The sequence below is a fragment of the Podarcis melisellensis genome, assembly GCF_964234715.1.
Source record: "Podarcis melisellensis genome assembly, chromosome: 7".
NCBI classification, from domain to species: domain Eukaryota; kingdom Metazoa; phylum Chordata; class Lepidosauria; order Squamata; family Lacertidae; genus Podarcis; species Podarcis melisellensis.
Genome location: NC_138539.1, coordinates 91335989 through 91353875, shown reverse-complemented (window position 1 = coordinate 91353875; position 17887 = coordinate 91335989).

Genomic DNA, 17887 nt, shown 5'->3' with positions numbered 1-17887 from the left:
TTGGGACAGCACGAGCTATTCACACGCTGTTCATGCTCCAAGGATGCTTTTAGCTATGAAATCACCCTGCAATAATAAGAACTTTGCTCATGCTCTTATGTACAAGCAATCATTTTCCCACAAGTTGGGATAATCAGTTTGAAGTTGTTAGGAACGAATAGGACAGTTAAGTAACTAATATTAAGAAACTGCCAAGAAAAATTAACTGAAACCATAAGCTTGTTCATGCCTATAAAATAAACTTGATTATTTGTTAATGTTAACAACTGTCTGGACCCGTGAGAAATGGGTTGGTGGCAGCGAAGAAAGCAATTACAGTAGTGGCACAGGGTCAACGGACCGTCAAACGTCCGGGGACCCTGTGTGGTCGCCACAAAGGAATCCGAATAATCCCATTTTATTGATTTGATATTGCTTTTATGTATATTTTTCTTTGTTTGCGATTGTTGTTGTGTTTGTTGTTTATTTTTGTTATTTTTGTTGAAAAATTAATAAAAATATTATAAAAAAGAGACTTTGAAAAAGACAAAAATAATTAATAGGTATATAGTTTTAATTCTATCAATGTTTAATTGCATTTTAATGAGTTTTTTGCTATGTTTTTAGTAGTTGCTTTTATCTGTAAACCACCTTGATCCCATCAGGGGAAAAGGCAGGGTATAACTATATTAAGAATACTGTAATAGCCACCCAGTGAGACTCTAGGTGGAAGGGGGGTTTCCTGGCAGTGGATGGACTTCACTAATGCTTTTTGGACACTAAAGTAAGCCCAAGAAAGGGTCATTAAGCATAGAGCAGTCACTAAGAAAAAGCAGCCTGGCATTTGTGATAATAACTGCTTCCAGAGCACAAAAGGCATCACTACACGAGTGAAGGATGAAATGGAAACCAAAAGCTGTTTATGAAACAAGGGCCCACATTGTCAAGGCAGGGATGAAAGGTGGGGTTGCCAGGTAGTGATTTTCTCTGAGCTCAAGAAAAACAGAAGATAGAGCTACCAAGCACGTTTGGGAAGGAAATGAAAAAGGGTGTGCATGGATTTATCTTATTCATCCCTAGAGACAAAGAAATCCATCTAAGTCTTGAGGTTAAAAGGAGTCGGAGTTTATGAACCATATGGCCGTATTCTTCCCTGTATTCTTTAGGCAAGGTGTGGGGAATTGTTATATTTCAAAAAGTGAAAATCTGGACACAAAAGTTATTGAGCCTTGGGGGGGGTTTCCTTTCAAAGTATAGCATGCTGTGAACTTTGGATCGCAATTCCATAACCTCTCCCACGCTGCCAATTTTATGTTATAACCAAAATCCCTTGCCCAGTGTATCATCAATGATTTGACCTACTTGTCTTTCGTATACCATTCTAATAACAATTTATACATTTTCGAAAGTAATTTAGCCTTATATTCTAACAGCTCTTTTTCAAATTTAGAAATTTAGAAACCTGGGTGGGTGAACAGTGTGGAGTTGGTCTCACCCAGCTGTGCCCACCTGGGTACTCAGTGCAGCACCAGGCCAGACTTGAGGGTCAGAGAGTGCAACTTGTTATGGTCTATAGAGATTCTTTCTGTGTCTCCAGGCTCCCTGTCCAGTTGGGGGGGACAGCCTAGGGTGTGTGTTCGGTGTTGGCAACTGGGACAGATTAGGTATTCGGGTGGTTTACTGACTGCCTTGCTGCCCAGCAGTCTCCCTGCTTGAGCTGACAGAGCTGGTCTTGGAGGTAGTGTTGAGGACGACCAGACTGCTGGTTCTGGGAGACTTCAAAATCCATGCCGAGGCAGCTGGCTCTGGGGTGGCTCAGGACTTCATGGCTGCCATGACAACCATGGGGCTATCCCAACATGTCACTGGCCCAATGCACATGGCAGGCCACACTCTGGACCTTGTCTTCCTAAACATTAGGAAGAACTTCCTGACAGTAAGAGTTGTTCGCCAGTGGAATTTGCTGCCAAGGAGTGTGGTGGAGTCTCCTTCTTTGGAGGTTTTTAAGCAGAGGCTTGACAACCATATGTCAGGAGTGCTCTGATGGTGTTTCCTGCTTGGCAGGGGGTTGGACTCGATGGCCCTTGTGGTCTCTTCCAACTCTATGATTCTATGATTCTTCTCTACTGGACAGGAAGAGGGCGATTTAAAGGTGGGGGACATTGACATCAGTCCCTTGTCATGGTCAGATCAAGGATGCCAGCACCTTTCCCCCTCTGCAGACGTTGGGGACCTATTAGGAAGCTCCACCCTTGGAAGCTGATGGATCCAATGGGATTCCAAACAGCTCTGGAGGATTTTCTGACTGATATGACTGGTGCTCCTGTCGAAGCCCTGGCTGACATCTGGAACACCCGAATGGCTTGGGCTATTGACACGATTGCCCCAGAGCACCCTCTCCCACTTCGTGGAACCCAATTGGCCCCCTGGTATACTCCAGAGCTTAGGGTGAGGAAACAAGCTGGGAGATGGCTTGAATGTAAGAGGAGGAAAGATCCGAATGAATGCAACCAAACACTGGTAAGGGCTCATTATTGAGGCATACTTTGCTGCTTCCATTGCATCCTCATCATGTCATCTGGCAGAAATTTTCTGAGTTGCACGGGGCCTTTTACAGGCTGACTCAAAGGAGGTGGTGAAACCAATGGTAGCTATGAGTTGTTTGCAAAGCATTTTAAGGATAGAATTGCTTGCATACACCAGGATCTTAACTCTGCTGTTATAGCAGATGAATCTCATGGGGTCTAGTCCTTTTGTGTTGGATGAGTTGCAGTTGGTAAGGCTCGAGGATGTAGACAAGGTGCTTGGATCAGTCAGGGCAACCACTTCTGCTCTAGACCCTTGCCCCTCTTGGCTGATCCCTCTGCTGGATTTTCAGCAGGGAGAAAAAAACAGTTGGCTGGGCCAGGGAGATGATCAATGCCTCTTTACAAGAGGGAGTGGTCCCTGCCTGTTTCAAGGAGGCAGTGGTAAAACCACTCCTTAAGAAACCTTCCCCGGATTCAGAGAACAAACTACAGGCCAGTTGCTAATCTCCCTTTCCTGGACAAGGTAAAAATAAATAAAAATAAAAATAAAAATATTATTATTTATACCCCATCCATGTGACTGAGTTTCCCCAGCCACTCTGGGTGGCTCCCAACAGAATATTAAACAGAATAAAATATCAAACATTAAGAACTGCCCATAACAGTTCCCTAAACTGGTTTTGAAGAGAGTGGTCGCAGACCAGATCCAGGTGCTTTTGGAAGAAACTGATTTTCTGGATCCATTTCAATTGGGGTTTAGGCCTGGTTTTGGCACAGAAACTGCTTTGGTCGCCCTGTATGATTAACCTCTGTTGAGAGAGAGACAAGGGAAACATGTCCTGTTAATTGTTCTTGACCTCTCAGCGGCTTTCGGTACTATCGAAAATGTTATTCTTCTGGAGCGACTCTCCAAACTAGGGGTGGGTGGAACCACTTTGCGGTGCTTCCATTCCTTCTTGGATGGTCATTCCCAGAGGGTGTTACTTGGGGAGTGCTTTTCAGCCCTGTGAAACCCTCAATGTGGGGTTCCGCAGGGCTCAATCCTATCCCCCACATTGTTTAACATCTACATGAAACCGCTGGGTGGGGTTATCCGGAGGTTTGGAGTATGTTGTCAGCAGTATGCTGATGACACTCAGCTCTGTTTCTCCTTTACATCTGCAGGTGAGGCAATGGAAGTGCTGGACCAGTGTCCTGCCTCGGTAATGGACTGGATGAGAGCCAACAGACTGAAGCTCAATCCAGATAAGACTGAGGCACCCTAGACCAGATGGCTGGGAGGTTGCCTGCTCTTGATGGGGTTACACTTCCCCTGAAGGAGCAGGCTTGGGGATACTCCTGGATCCTTTGCTGTTGCTTGAGGCTCAGGTGGTCTCAGTGGCCCGAAGTGCCTTCCATCACCTTCGGCTGGTGGCTCACCTATGCCTCTATCTGGACAGGGATAGCCTAACTACTGTTGCCAATGCTCTGATAACCTCAAGGTTAGATTACTGCAATCCGTTATACATAGGGCTGTCTCTGAAGATGGTTCGGAAACTTAGAATCATAGACTTGGAAGAGACCACAAAGGCCATCGAGTCCAACCCCCTGCCAAGCAGGAAACACCATCACAGCACTCCTGACATATGCTTGTCAAGCCTCTGCTTAAAGACCTCCAAAGAAGGAGACTCCACCACACTCCTTGGCAGCAAATTCCACTGTCGAACAGCTCTTACTGTCAGGAAGTTCTTCCTAATGTTTAGGTGGAATCTTCTTTCTTGTAGTTTGGATCCATTGCTCCGTGTCCGCTTCTCTGGAGCAGCAGAAAACAACCTTTCTCCCTCCTCTATGTGACATCCTTTGATATATTTGAACATGGCTATCATATCACCCCTTAACCTCCTCTTCTCCAGGCTAAACATGCCCAGCTCCCTTAGCCGTTCCTCATAAGGCATCGTTTCCAGGCCTTTGACCATTTTGGTTGCCCTCCTCTGGACACGTTCCAGTTTGTCAGTGTCCTTCTTGAACTGTGGTGCCCAGAACTGGACACAGTACTCCAGGTGAGGTCTGACCAGAGCAGAATACAGTGGCACTATTACTTCCCTTGATCTAGATGCTATACTCCTATTGATGCAGCCCAGAATTGCATTGGCTTTTTTAGCTGCCGCTTCACACTGTTGGCTCATGTCAAGTTTGTGGTCAACCAAGACTCCTAGATCCTTTTCACATGTACTGCTCTCAAGCCAGGTGTCACCCATCTTGTATTTGTGCCTCTCATTTTTTTTTTTGCCCAAGTGCAATACTTTACATTTCTCCCTGTTAAAATTCATCTTGTTTGTTTTGGCCCAGTTCTCTAATCTGTCAAGGTCGTTTTGAAGTGTGATCCTGTCCTCTGGGGTGTTAGCCACCCCTCTTAGTTTGGTGTCATCTGCAAATTTGATCAGGATGCCCTTGAGTCCATCATCCAAGTCGTTGATAAAGATGTTGAATAAGGCCAGGCCCAAGACAGAACCCTGTGGCACCCCATTAGTCACTCTTCTCCAGGATGAAGAGGAACCATTGATGAGACCCTTTGGGTTCGGTCAGTCAGCCAGTTACAAATCCACTGAGTGGTAGCATAGTCAAGACCGCATTTTACCAGCTTCTTTACAAGAATATCATGCGGCACCTTGTCAAATGCCTTGCTGAAATTAAGGTAGGCTACATCCACTGCGTTCCCTTCATCTACCAGGCTTGTAATTCTCTCAAAAAACGAGTTCAGGTTGGTCTGACATGACTTATTTTTCAGAAATCCATGCTGACTATTGGTGATCACAGCATTCCTTTCTAGGTGCTCACAGACTGTCTGCTTAATGATCTGCTCCAGAATCTTCCCTGGTATTGATGTCAGACTGACTGGGCGGTAATTATTTGGGTCCTCTCTTTCCCCCTTTTTGAAAATAGGGACAACATTTGCCCTCCTCCAGTCTGCCGGGACTTCGCCTGTTCTCCAGGAATTCTCAAAGATGACTGCCAGTGGTTCTGAACTCCCTTTCCTTTTAGTATTACTGTCCATGGGATCTCACCCAGCACTTCCCTAAGTTTTATGAAGTCGGCTTTCTTAAAGTCAAGAAATTGAGTCCTAGTATGCTTGGCTGCTCCTTTCCGCTGTATAGTAAACTTCAGAAGAGCATGATCACTCGCGCCTAATGCTCCTTCCACTTCTACCCCACTAACCAGGTCATCAACATTGGTTAGGACCAGATCTAAAATGGCTGTTCTTCTTGTTGCTTCTCCCACTTTCTGGACAATGAAGTTGTCTGCAAGGCCAGTGAGGGATCTGGTTGACCTTATGCTCTTGGCTGAGTTTGACATCCAACAAATATCCAGGTAATTGAAGTCCCCCATCCCAATATCTCCCTTCCTTTTGCATGCTTGGCCATCTGTTCCAGGAAGGCATCATCTATGTCCTCCATTTGGCTTGGAGATCTATAGTAAACTCCCACAATGAGGTCACTGTTATTCTTCTCTCCCTTAATTTTGACCCAAATGCTCTCACTTTGGCTTTGAGGTTCTAAATCTTGGATCTCTTCACAGGTATACACATCCCTGACATATAATGCTACTCCTCCTCCTTTCTTGTCTGGTCTGTTTCTCTGAAATAGATTGTATCCCTCCATTATTACATTCCAATCGTGGGACTTATCCCACCAGGTTTCAGTGATGCCTATTATGTCATATTTAGTTTGCTGTACCAAGAGCTCAAGCTCATCTTGTTTATTTCCCATGCTTTGCACATTAGTGTACAGACATTGAAGTCCATTAATCATTCCCCCGTGTCTCTTATTGAAGGATTTTTTCCTCCCACCACTAGGTCTGCGTGCTGTTTGCTCCATTTGGTCTATGACATTTGGATGGTCATCTTCATCAATTGATAGACTCCTACCTTCAGGAGCACTGTCTCCCTCCCCCACATTAGTCAGTTTAAAGCCCTCCTGATGAGGTTTCTGAGATTTTTGGCAAAAACATTCCTCCCAACCGTTGTGAGGTGCAACCCATCGCTTGCCAGAAGTCCATCTTCAAGAAACTGCAGTCCGTGATCTAAGAATCCAAACCGTTCCTGTTTACACCATTTGCGAAGCCAGCTGTTCACTTCCACTATTTTTCCCTCTCTCCCTGGGCCACATCGTTCAACTGGGAGGACAGATGAGATGACAATTTGTGCATTTAATTGCTTCAATTTCCTGCCCAGAGCCTCGTAGTCTCTTTTGATCTTCTGGAGGCTATTGCTTGCAATGTCATTGGTTCCCACATGAACCAAGAGGGTATTTGTCAGTGGGTTTTATGATTCCTTGCAGTTGTTTGGTTACATTTTGGATCTTAGCCCAGGGGAGACAGCACACTTCCCGAGACATCTTGTCAGGCCAACAGATCACTGCTTCTGTTCCCCTCAGTAGGGAATCCCCTATCATCACTACACGCCTCCTCTTAGGTCTGGTCGGGGTTCTTCCGTGAGCTGTCCGTTCCAAGGTCCCCTGCACATTCCCTGAGGACTGACTTTGCTGCTCGTCTTCATATACCTGATCGACTGTAATGAGGGAGAGATCCTCAAACGGAGTCTGCTCTTTGTCTTCCATGCTAGGGGAGAGGACCTCAAAGCGATTGTGTATTTCTAAACAATCAGAGCGAACCCTGGGCCTCCTACCTCTTTGAGTCACGTTTCTCCATATATCTGGCTCCTGTGTTGGTGAACTAGCCTCCTTCTCAGGGGAGTCCCCTGTCTCCTCCTTGGTGGAGACGGTGTGCTCTGTTGCTTCCAAGAAGAGCTCCAGCTCTCTAATTCTTTGGAGCATAGCTACATGTTCCTCCAGTTGCTGGACTTTGTCTTCTAAGAGGGCAATCAACATGCAATTGCTGCAGGTAAAGCTGCCTGCAACCTTTGGCAAGATGGCAAACATTGCACAGGAACCGCAGGTGACTTGAGAACGTGTCATCATCTGGTGCAGAATTCAGCTGCCAGGTTGCTCACCGGAACAAGACAGTTTGAGCATATTACACTGATCCTGGTCTAACTGCACTGGCTGCTAATAAGTTTCCGGGCCCAATTCAAAGGGCTGGTTTTGACCTATAAAGCCTTAAATGACTCAGGACCGCAATACCTCAAGGACTGCCTCTTCCCATATGAACCTACCCAGTCCCTGAGATCATCTTCTGAGGCCCTTCTTTGTGTGCCGCCTCCTCAAGAGGTCTAGAGGGTGACAACATGAGAACGGGCCTTCTCTGCAGTGGCTCCCTGTCTATGGAATGCTCTCCCCAGGGAAGTTCACCTGGCGCCTTCATTATACACCTTTAGACACCAGGCAAAAATGTTCCTTTTTAACCAGGCCTTTGGCTGATCTGATTTACAGCCTATGCCCTTTTAAAATTTGGCTCTTTTTTGAGCGGTATTATTGGGTTATTGCTTTTATTTTTATTTTACATACTGTGATCCTTTTATGTGAACTGCCCTGAGACCTCCGGGTTTAGGGCAGTATATAAATTCAATAAATAATAATAATATCGTAACCAAACAGTTAATAATCCTCTTATATTATTAATTATGGCTCATGATCCATTTCCATTAATAATTCTTTATAAGATACCCAGTAATTTCTCATTTATTTATTTATTTATTACGGATATCACCTCCATGGGTAAAGTCGCCTGCTTTCCTTACTGCATGATTCAGAAAAGCTTTATGAACTTTAACCTTCTCATGCCACAAATATGTGTGCCAACCAAATCTGTTATTGTGACCTTCAAGGTCTAAAACATCAGTATTTTTTAGCAATATCCATTCCTTTAACCAGTTCATCCTTCCCCACACCTCTAAGTTTTTATTTATTTCTCTCCATGTTCTTACATAATTATCTTTAAAAATATTTATATTCTTTGTTGTTAGCCACACTGCTAGGTATTTGACTTTCTTTTCGATCATTAATCCTGTGAATGACTGTACTTCTTTTTTATACTGATCAGTCATGTTTCCCCCCCAAAAAATTGTTTTGCTTTTATTTAACTTAAAACCTGCTACTTCTCCAAATTTAGAAATCTGTTCCAGAACCCTTGGTATACTAACCATAGGGTTTTCCACAGTTACCACCACATCATCTGTGAATGCCTTCAGTTTACAGTGGACCTCGGGTTACAGACGCTTCAGGTTACATACACTTTAGGTTACAGACTCCTCTAACCCAGAAATAGTACCTTGGGTTAAGAACGTTCCTTCAGGATGAGAACAGAAATCGTGCAGCTATGGCGCAGCAGCAGCAGGAGGCCCCATTAGCTAAAGTGGTGCTTCAGGTTAAGAACAGTTTCAGGTTAAGAACGGACCTTCAGAACGAATTAAGTTCTTAACCCAAGGTACCACTGTATATGCTTTATAACGCACTGTTATCCCTTTGATTTCTTCATCGGATCTAAGTCTACTGGCCAATAATGGTAACAGGAGACATCCCTGTCTTATACACTGGAATTATACACTGCAAACGGAAAGGCTGCCTTTTGAAAGACATACCATTCAGGCTTCTGGTCTGAGGGATTCATTTCACTGCAGCTGAGCACACACTCCCTATTGAAATAGGAGGCTCACACAGACACCAGTGTCCCCCACATTCCATGTTTCAAAGAAGGCATTCATTGGCGATGCTAAGTCACCTTTTTTTTGTCCTCAGGTCTGCAAATATTGGTCTTTGCATTCCACAGACTGCATTTCAAGTCTCTGAATGGAAACCCATTTATTTTATTTTAATTCAATGGAAAGCCTTGCTTAATCAATCCCCATTCAATGCACACACAAAATTACATTTACAAAGTATAGGTAGAAGAGTGGGGGAGGGGGGAGCCAAACAAAGATGAACAATAAAAATGAGGTTGTCATACCGTAATTCTCCCTACTTTTTTAAAACCCTCATAAAATACAGTTCCCTGCCCCCCTCCAAGAATTCAGATTTTAGAGTGAATCCAAGATTCTGTTACAAGAGACAAATCACATCTATGGTCTCATAGTGGTGGTAACGAACTGCAGCCTCAGCAGATTTTTATTTATTTAGTCATTCATTTTTGCAGGAGAAATGGAAACATCCACTCAGTGGATTTGTAACTGGCTGACTGACCGAACCCAAAGGGTACTCATCAATGGTTCCTCTTCATCCTGGAGAAGAGTCTTGGGCCCAGTCTTATTCAACATCTTTATCAATGACTTGGATGATGGACTCAAGGGCATCCTGATCAAATTTGCAGATGACACCAAAATGGGAGGGGTGGCTAACACCCCAGAGGACAGGATCACACTTCAAAACAACCTTGACAGATTAGAGAACTGGGCCAAAACAAACAAGATGAATTTTAACAGGGAGAAATGTAAAGTATTGCACTTGGGCAAAAAAAAATGAGAGGCACAAATACAAGATGTGTGACACCTGGCTTGAGAGCAGTACATGTGAAAAGGATCTAGGAGTCTTGGTTGACCACAAACTTGACATGAGCCAACAGTGTGAAGCGGCAGCTAAAAAAGCCAATGCAATTCTGGGCTGCATCAATAGGAGTATAGCATCTAGATCAAGGGAAGTAATAGTGCCACTGTATTCTGCTCTGGTCAGACCTCACCTGGAGTACTGTGTCCAGTTCTGGGCACCACAGTTCAAGAAGGACACTGACAAACTGGAACGTGTCCAGAGGAGGGCAACCAAAATGGTCAAAGGCCTGGAAACGATGCCTTATGAGGAACGGCTAAGGGAGCTGGGCATGTTTAGCCTGGAGAAGAGGAGGTTAAGGGGTGATATGATAGCCATGTTCAAATATATCTAAGGATGTCACATAGAGGAGGGAGAAAGGTTGTTTTCTGCTGCTCCAGAGAAGCGGACACGGAGCAATGGATCCAAACTACAAGAAAGAAGATTCCACCTAAACATTAGGAAGAACTTCCTGACAGTAAGAGTTGTTCGACAGTGGAATTTGCTGCCAAGGAGTGTGGTGGAGTCTCCTTCTTTGGAGGTCTTTAAGCAGAGGCTTGAAACCATATGTCAGAAGTGCTCTGATGGTGTTTCCTGCTTGGCAGGGGGTTGGACTCGATGGCCCTTGTGGTCTCTTCCAACTCTATGATTCTATGATTCTATGTTCCTCTTTGCTGTGCAGTCCAGCCACACCTCTTCCTCTTAAACACCTACTCCCCAAAGTCCTGTCTTTAGCATAGTTTACCCAAGAGAGGTTACCAGATCAGAGGAAATAGGCTAATTTTCGCATTGGTGGTGTTCTACCTGAACCATGAGATTAAAAGGAGATCTCTGCATTTAATGATTAACAGAGAAGGTGACAGGCAGTCCAATTTTCCACTAAGGAAATCCAGATTCTGTGACCTACATAAATTGCACAAATGGAGCAGTATGCATAATTTGATATTTTTCTTATGTACAGGAGGGTATGTAATGCTCCAAAACCCTACTTTATGACCACTGGAAACTTACTCACAGAAGGAGCCATAGCTCCGTAGCAGAACATACAGTATACTTTGCACCAAGAAGGTTTCAATGTCAGTCAGTCCCTGATATCTCCAGTGAGAGGTGTCTGTAGTAAATAAAGTCGGAAGAGACCTCTCTGCCTGAGACCTTGGCAGAGTAGAAAAAAGGAGATGAGTAGAGTGTGCAATACACAGCTAGATGGGCAAATGATTGGATCAAGTAGAAGGTATCTCCCAGTCCTCCTGGATTTCACATCCTGTTTGGCTTTTGTGATTCACCAGTTGTCCTGCATACACTTCAAAGTATTATCTTTGCAGACCCTCCAAGTTTCCCTATTTTCCAGGGACGTCCCTGATTTAGAGAAGCTGTCCCAGTTTCTGATTTGATCCCAGACTGTCCCACTTTTCATTGGGACATCCCTATTTTCATGGGAGAAATGTTGGAGGGTATGGCGTTATACAACCTCTGAGCTGTCTGAAGGCAATCATGTATAGGGAATGGTTTTTTAATTTTTTTATGTTTTTATATCTGTTGGAAGCTGCCCAGAGTGGCTGGAGCAACCCAGCAAGATGTGTGGGGTATAAATAGTAAAATTACCATTATGGAATGAGATGTCCCTATTTTCATGGGACATGGAGGGTATGTCTTTGCGGTCAAGGCATAAGGAGTTGAAAGTTGGTGCTGATTTTTAAAATGTAGGCTGAGATGCTCAGGAAGCTGATATTTCCACTAAATATAACATTTTGCATCTTCTTGCTTCATTTGTGTACAGTCATGGAACACACATTGCACCCTGATCAAAGCTTCGAATTCTCGCATTTGTTAGACCAGACCTTGACTGCATCCACACATCCCCTTCTGGGGATAGTAAATAGCTTGCTAATGAAGAAGATCAGAAGACCTATCATTAGAAATGAGCTACAACAGGAACCCTCTATCTCGGGACAAGCCAATTAGAGAGTCACAAAGCATGTCTTGCTTCTGTTCTAATGAACTGTGATTGCATTTGTTTTCAGCAACATCTGTGCTTATTAAGAGTTATTGAGTATTTGATTACTAATAATAACAGAAATGAACAGAAAAGCCAGCCTCTGTTTAGGGAAAGAGGGAACTAAAAGGTAGTCTTGGTGTTTTCTCCTTCTACAATATAAAGGCTTAATGCCTGAGAACACTGGAGCTCAATTTAATTGTGGATGACTTGATCTTTTTTAAAACATAAAAAATCTGTAGTGGTCCTGGCAGTGATGGCTTCTGAATATATTAGAAAGGACAAAGACTTGCACATTTGTGGGAAAAGGGGTTGATCAGCCAATGAAGAGAAAGAGAATGCAGAAGGCCCATGGCTGAATAGGATTCATCACTTTAGGGGCTGAAGCTTAATTTTTGCAAATTTCTTCAGTGAGGGGTCTTCAAAATATGTTTTTGGGTGTGAGGGATTCAATTTTGCTTTTGTTTTTTTTTTACTGAACAACATTGAGCTTGGTAAATCTATGTTTGATTAAAAAGCACATAAACTGCTCTCAGAAAACCAAATAATTTTAATTTTCCCTTCTGAAAATATCAGGTGATGTTACAAAAAATAGTTTCTCTGCATACAATATTACCTGGTACTCATAAAACAACATTAGAAAGTAACAACATCAGTAATAAGAAATTTAAACAATGTTTCATCAAGCCTTACTTTGATTTGTTTTTGGACATCAGCCTCCAACCTGCTTCCTGGCCTCTGATGTAGCCCTCATGTTTCTCATGTGTAGACACACTGGCCGCTGCTTTTGTGACTTGTTTCACATACCTCTCCATAGACTGAGCATGACAGGGCCACTGGGGAACTTGCATGGGCTCACCAATGAACTACTTCAATTCCACTGCAGTAAGTTTACATGTCAAAGGAGATTCATATACCCCATCAGACCAGTCTATCAGCTCCAGCAGGGACAAAGCACTGGGGGTGATGGAAGGTGTCTTCCTCAGATGTAGAGAAAGATCTCCCAGTTTGTCATCATCTCCACCCCTCAAGTCAACAACCTTTTGGATGCCAGCTCTCCTCACTGTCGCCTGAGCACAAGAGTGTCTGGATTATCATTTCACTGAATGCAGCACTGAGTGCTGAATGGTTGGCAAAACAGCATCCACCACAGCCTTCTTTTGCAATATAACTTGCCACAGCTGAAACAAGATATGGTGTGGGCCTTCCACCCAAGTGTTTTGCTTTGATATTGAACCAACAGGGGTAGTACATGCAAACAATGTATTCCACTATCAGTCTTAAGTTGTTTAGCTGTTTGCTATCATTCACCACCTTGAATGCCTCACTGGACCAATTTCAAATCCATGGGAAGTTTCCTGTCCTTACGGCCTGTGTGATCTGATACCCATATTCTTGATCAGTAGACAGATCCTTTATGGCATTGCCACTCAGTGAAGCAAGATGGCATTGCCACTCAGTGAAGCAAGAGGCTCTCCAATTAAGAGTTTGGTGAATTATCAGTTTCAAGATCTGTAGCTGTGTCTAGCATCTTGCCAATGTTACCTGTTGGTGGGGAGGGCACAAAGTAACCAGATCGGCTTATGACCAAGCCCGACCTCTACTGAACGTATGGCTCCACCCAGAGTTAACATTTGTAGAATCACCTCCAATGGCCTGTAGGCAATTATCAATGCCCTTATTCATGAAATCTACAAGATTATTTGCAATAACGTCAGCTGGTTTTTCTCTCTTTGAGCCTTTCTCTAGAGTTAAGAGGTCCACCTGGCTCACTGCACACAGAATAATGCTGTTCTGATATTATGCAAGGTCGTCAAAGAAGAAGCCATCAACTTCACCATTCTTTCAAAGATCATTAAAGTCCTGATCCAGAGGTTTAATAACCTTTTCTTCAGTTACAAGTCTCTTGCCTTCTTCAGTGATCAAGCCAGCATCGATAAAGAGAGCTGTGGCAACGTGTCAGGCTGCCAGGCAAGGCTTCCCCCTCTCTGTAGATAACAGCACAAAGCAAAAGCAGTCTTTTGGCAGCAACAGAGAGGTTTATTAAACACAGCACAAACATTCAACGTCCATTCTCATCGTGCAGGTGCTCCCAACTGAGTTCCTCCTACTTCCCTCTAGTTACTTCCGTCTTCCCATCTCCTCACCACATGATCCCTCCACCACTGAGCCTTCTGAGAGGCTGCCCTATCCAGACGCCTGGCTCTAGGGCTCATGGGCTGCACACTTTCTAGTGAGGGACATTCAACCAGCTCTCTCTCTTCCCATTCCTCTCCCCTTGGTTGCTCTTCTCCCAGCTCAGCCCAACTGTCAGTTCCCGAACTGTGTCCTTCTGCGAACCATTGCTCTAGGTCAATGCTATCCTCCTGCTCCAGAGGAGCTTCAGGCTCTTGTGCGAAGGGAGAGGGGGGCTCCCACCATTCTTCCTCAGAGCAATACCCTTCAGTCTGATTCCTGACATAGCAGCTATAGCACACAGGCCAATACCACATCTGGTGCTCTGCACAGCAACATTATGTATTTCTATTGTGGTTGTCTTTTTCTTAGAAGTGGAATGCGTTCTTGGTTTCCTAATGTCATTTCCATCATTTCCATCTTGGGCATCAGCTATTTGTTCCTTATTTTCATCAGCACATAAAATTATTTCATTTGATGGCATTGAAGCACCCTGCTTACTTCCTTCTCTGCTTACTTTCAGAAAGCTGCCTTCTCTTGTCTTCTTGATGCTTCTTCTTTTTTAAAAAATAATATTTATTGAAATTTCCAGAAAAATACAAAATATAAAAGAAAAAAAAGAAAAAAGGAAAAAAGAAAAAGAAAACATTTGCATTTAGGCCTTACTTTCATTAACATCTTCCCAGGACTTCCCCACCCCACTCCCTCGTGTATTCCATTTCCATCAAATTAGTTCCACAAGTTCTTACCCCAAATTTTAAGCTTATTATCATTATTATCATTGACCCAATGTTCAATTTAATTCATCTTATATGACCACTTTCCCTTTATATTCCACCGTCCTTCCACTTAAAAATATTTTTCCCCCCTAAGATCGACCCCTGTTCCCTTCCATGAATTCCCCTCTTTAATACACAGAACAAAATGAAATAACAAAGTAAAAAACAAAATATAATTTTACACCCTTTGGATTCCGAATTTCCCTCCCCCCTTTCCCGGTTTCGATCCCCAATGTCCATCAATCTATCTGTTGTCAGCCTGGAGACCCCACATCCATGTCCAAATCTTGCTCAGCTCCACTTTGCCGTCTTTTTAGTAGTCTTTGCTGTCTTTTTAGTAGTCTTTAGTTTCAAACACCCGGTCTTGGAAAAGCTCTATCTCAAGAAGGTCCATTTTTTCTTTCATCCAGATCTCTATATTTAAGAGTAAAACTCAAATTTTGTTTCTTAGTCCTTTTTAAATCTGAATGTCCCAAATGCTCCCAGCTCCAACTTTATCCAATTCTTGTTGTTCTCTTTCCTCACTTTCCTCAGGTTTCTTTTCCTGTTCCGCTGCAAAAACATTCTAGTTCCAAAAACTTCTAGTTCCACTACAGAGGCTTTATTTATTCAGGAACAAAAACTTGCGTCCAGTCCCTTCCGTTCTTCAATAGATATATCTATTGTCTCCTTTAGTGTAGAGACCTCTGTAGACAAAATAGTGTTTCATTTTTGCAGCTTTCCCAGGAGATAAAAAGTCCTGTTCAAATCCATTAGTATTTTTCCACTTACAGCGATTCTTGTAGTGTCCCAAAGCCCCCTCTAGAGGGATTATGGTAACTTTGTTTCCTTCCAGATCACACCCAAAAGTCAGACTAAGTTGTTATCCCTTGTTTTCAACAATTTATATCCAAATTGTAACGAATCTAACCGGCAAAGTCATTGTAACAAAGTTCTTTTTTTGTTCTCTAACTTTGACAGCTACTTTGACAGCTGTCAAAATCTTTATATCTCCTCACCAGGCTCTCTCCCGGATCACTCCAGGTTCTCGGGGGGGGGGGGAGTTGCACTTTAACTCACACGATCCACTTTTCTCCTCCAGCACTATCTTGTAATTTTCCATCGTGAAATTAATAACTTTTATCAATAAAAAACAGACCCTTCTCTCGATCTTAGTTGTCAGATCCTTGCTTTAAATCCTCTACAACAGGGGGGAGACGGACTTCCTTTTTGCACCTCCCCCGCTCGTTCCGAATTTAAAAATAATAATTTCCTTTTAAGTCCAATTTCCCAATTACTCACGGGTTGTTGTTTTTAGTCCAAATTTTCAATGGAAGAAGTCAGCGCTCTCCGCCAAATGGCATGCGGCTTCGCTCGGCAGGGGAAGCGGAGGACTCATAGCACCACACCACCCCCCATCCCCCGCTCCAAAGCCTTTAAAAAGGCTCCTTCGCGGGTCGGGGGCACAAACGGTGCCCGCCGAGTCACCAGGTCCATGGGCATCTGCGCCCATGGTTTTTGAGGGTCCCCGCATCGCCGGCGCGGCGGGACCCAGCCCCTGCCGAGCAGGCTCCCTCCGGAGCTTGGAGGGAGTCCGCCATTCGGCGATGGCGCCAACCCGGAAGTTGTCTTCTTGATGCTTCTGCCTTTTTACTTTTCTGTTACACTCAGGCAGGTCTGGCAAGCTAATCTGATGTGGTCCAACAGAAGTAGTCTTCTCTCTCTGGCCTTCAGTGAAAGCAAGTTCCTCGTGTGTGTGTGTGTGTGTGTGTGTGTGTGTGTGTTTGCAATATGCGATTTAATATAAAATACGTATAATATATAAATATAAAAATAGTATTAGTATATAATATAACTGCAAGTACAGTGGTACCTTGGGTTACAGACGCTTCAGGTACAGACTCCGTTAACCCAGAAATAGTACCTCGGGTTAAGAACTTTGCTTCAGGATGAGAACAGAAATTGTGCTGCAGGAGCAGCAGGAGGCCCCATTAGCTAAAGTGGTGCTTCAGGTTAAGAACAGTTTCAGGTTAAGAAAGGACCTCCGGAACAAATTAAGTTATTAACCTGAGGTACCACTGTACTTGGCAATCATTTCTAATTATTTTAATGCAATTTTACATCATTTTTTTCACAAAAAAATAATATGGCAAGTTTAAAATTATTAGAAATTCCACAAAAATGTTTACAAGTCAGGTTTTTTGGTGGTACTGCAACCAATAAGTTAATTTTCCTCTCAATTCTTCAAATGGCGTTAACTTTAATTTGTTATCTACTTCCGATAACAGGTCTTTATATGTCATCCAATCACTTCCCATATTTTTCTTTTTTACTGCGAAGGCTTCTGGAATCAGCACAATGAACTGTTTCAAAAGGACTGGAGTAAATTTATATTATATATGAAAGTACATTGTAAACATCTGAAAACATTTGTAGGTTTGAGTTGAAATGTTTTGTAATGAGAATATAAGGAACTGATTTACATTTAATGTGGAGAAATACAAAAATAAGAGAGAAGGTAAAAAAAGTGGTTATAGAAATGCTAAGAATAAAGTAATGATGTATGGAAGTCAGAAAAAGAGGCGGGGGGTTGATGCTCTGTTAGAGCAATGCTTGGATTTATTGAATTATGTATTGAAACTGTGATTATGATAAAATTGAAAATGCAATAAAAATATTTTTTAAAAAATAAAAAGTCAGGTTTTTTTATGTAGCTATTTACCAACCAAAACTAAATTATATTAATTGAACAAAAATACTTTGAATTCCCAAGTCAAGTTATTTTTTTTTGCACATCTCATTTTTGGAATTTGATAGTTGAAAAATTCAACATGCCCTAATGGCTGAAAAACTATGCCCCCCCAATCCAGAATACATGTTTTTAAAAGTGGAAATCATACGTGTCAGGGAACTGCCATCGGAAAGAGAGATGGTGCAGAGGCTCCAGCAGACTCGGAGAGATTCTGCAGCGGAGGAGGGAACCAGCAGGGGGAGAGCAGAAGC